The sequence below is a fragment of the Eumetopias jubatus genome, unplaced genomic scaffold (genome assembly GCF_037043125.1).
Source record: "Eumetopias jubatus isolate StellerSeaLion01/CBP00866 unplaced genomic scaffold, mEumJub1_p1.0 scaffold_15, whole genome shotgun sequence".
Lineage (NCBI taxonomy): Eukaryota > Metazoa > Chordata > Mammalia > Carnivora > Otariidae > Eumetopias > Eumetopias jubatus.
In genome coordinates, this window is record NW_028274821.1 from 50,899,527 (window position 1) to 50,902,383 (window position 2,857).

At 34.7% G+C, this 2,857-nt stretch overlaps 1 pseudogene; it reads right to left on the reverse strand.

Annotated features, from left to right (window-relative positions):
* Positions 1–2,078: 2,078 nt before the first annotated feature.
* Positions 2,079–2,557, reverse strand: LOC114218194 (THO complex subunit 7 homolog pseudogene; annotated as a pseudogene).
* Between the last annotated feature and the right edge of the window lie 300 nt (positions 2,558–2,857).

Sequence of the window (2,857 nt, forward strand, 5' to 3'; positions counted from 1 at the left end):
TTGTGTTATTACCTGTCAGCTTCAATACACTAAATGACACTCTAGTGACTTGAAAGAGTTAATGGTCCTCTAAAAAGTGAACTCCTCACTCCCATCTGATTGTTAAGATCAGCCCCATTATGTTTTATTTGAAAGTTTCGGTTCCTTTTTTTTTTTCACTTCTAAATGAAAACCCTGGCTCAGTTAAATTCAATATAAACAATTTTACAATTGTTTTAAAACAATATTTAAGCAGTTACCAATATTTTTTCCTCTGCTCTATCCACAAATTCACTTTAGACCTATCTCCAATTAAGAACATCTAACACACCAAAATCCAAATATAGTGAGATACTGATAACCTTAATAACTGAACTACAGCATTTTCTTAAGTGTTGAAATGCCTCCCCACATTTGAAAATTAAAAAAAAAAATCAGTAATGATAGGATAACAGAGAATTTAAGAAATAGTCCCCACCATTCAAATCTGATTCCATTGGGAGGAAGAAAAGAAGTGATCAAGCGAGTGGTCAACTGTGGAATATCAAGAAGATGTAGATCAGAGGAGAATGGTGTCTTTAGAAAATTCCTTATAAAAATGCCTTCTAACCATCATAAAGTATACAACACCATGGCTTTTAGTATATGCACAACATTGTACAACCACTACCATTATCTAATTCCAGAAACATTTCATCATTCCCAGAATACATCTTGTAATTATTAAGCATTAACTCCCCATTTTCCCTTTCCCCCCAGTCTCTGGAAACCACTATTACTCCACCTTTTGTCTCTAAGAATTTGCTTATTCCAGACATTTCATACAAATAGTGAGTGGGGGACTGTGGTGAATCATATAACGTGTAGCCTTTTATGTCTGGATTTTTTCACTTAGCATAATTTTTTCAATTTCCATACATGTTGTAGCATGAATCAACATTTCATTCTTTCTTAAGGCTGAATAGAATCACACTCTATGGATATACCACATTTTGTTTATCCATTACTCAGTTGATGGACACTTGTGTTGTTTCTACTTTTTGCTACTGTGAATACTACTACTATGAACATTCATGTACAAGCTTTTTATTTGAACACTTGTTTTCAATTCTCCTGGATGCATATCTCTGAGTTGAACTGCCGATTCTTACAATAATTATGTTTAACTTTTTGAGGAGACACACTGTTGTCTAGAGCAACCGTACCATTTTATATGCCCACTAACAATGTATGAAGATTCTAATTTCTCTACATCATCACTCATATTTATTTCCCTTTCCTTTCCTCTTTTTTCTTTGTTTTTAAATTAAAACCACGTTAGAGGGTAGGAATTGGCATCTCATTGTAGTTTTGTTTGCATTTCCCAAATGAGTAATGACATGGAGCACCTTTCATTGTTAATTGGCCATTTGTATCTGTTCTTTGGGGAAATGTATATTTAAGTCCTTTGCCCATTTCAAAAATTGGACTGCCTTTTTGTTGAGTTTTAGGATATCTTTCTATATTGTAGATACTAAACCCTTATCAGATATATGGTTTACAAATATTCTCTCCCATTCTGCGGGTTGTCTTTCACTTCCCTGATAGTGAAAAGTTTCTTTGATGTACAAATGTTCTTAATTTGGATGAAGCAAAATCTATTTTTTTCTTTTGTTGTTTGCAATTTTGATGTCCTATCTAAAAATGCATTGCCATATCCAAGCTCACGAAGATTTAACCCTGTTTTCCTCTAAGAGTGTTGTAGTTTTAGCTCTAGGATTTAGGTCTTTGATCCAGTTTGAGTTAATTTTTGTATACAATGTAAGGTTTGGGTCCAACTTAATTTTTTTTTCTTTTTGGCTTGAAAACATTTTATTAAACATTTTTGGGTATCGCTTCCTACCTTTTAAGAATAAAAAAGACATTTCAATACAAACAAATTTATACTGAAGTTTTTTTTCCTTTGCGTAAAGAAATAGGAATGAACTGTGCATTAGTATTTAAAACCAAAGTAGTCCACTGCCAAAACTTTAAATAGCTCAAGAGCGCAACAAATTCTAAACACACTAGGAGCATGTTGTTATTTCTGCATTCTTGGGAAGGGTGAACCATTAGTCTGTTTATGGCTTAGGATCTGTTTCCATGGTGCTTTCTTGAGCTTCTTCTACCTCTGAGAGCTTTTCATCATTTTCTAGTGTTTGCTGAAGTTCGTGGATGGTACTAAGTAGAACGTGAAACTGTTTTCGTCCCAATTCCAGCTTATCTTCAACACTTTCTTTAATATGTGAAAGATGCTCTAGTTCCTTTCCCAGAGACTCTAGTTCCTTTAATGTTTCATGCCGGTCTGGATGGTGCTGGATCACTTTCGCCAAAGCATCATATTCTTGGCGATTTTTTCGTATTCTCTTTGCTTGAAGAATTTGCTTTTTGCACTCAGCAATTTTTTCATGTGCTCCAGCAATGCTACATTCTATTTTTTTGTAAATTTTTTCATAATTTTCCATTTCTCTAAGATTCATATCATATACCAGCAAAGTTTTGCCCATTGAAAATTCATATTGGGACAGTGTGCTCAGCATACGTTGGTACTGACTGTATCCCTCTTCCTGGGACCCGGAGTTGCACCATTTAGTGAAACTTTTCACGAGCAGATTGATTCTCCGATCATCTCCAGCACCGTCTCCATCAGTTAGGAGACGCTTTGGTATGACTTCGTCGTCAGTGTTGTCCAAGCACCATTTGTTGAAAAGATAATTCTTTCTCCACTGAAGGGCTTTCACATCCTTGAGGAAAACCAACTGATCAGAGATATATGGACTTATTTTTGGACATTCAATTCTATTCTATTGATTACATGTCTCTCCTATACCAATACCATTTTGATCACTGTAGCTTTGCA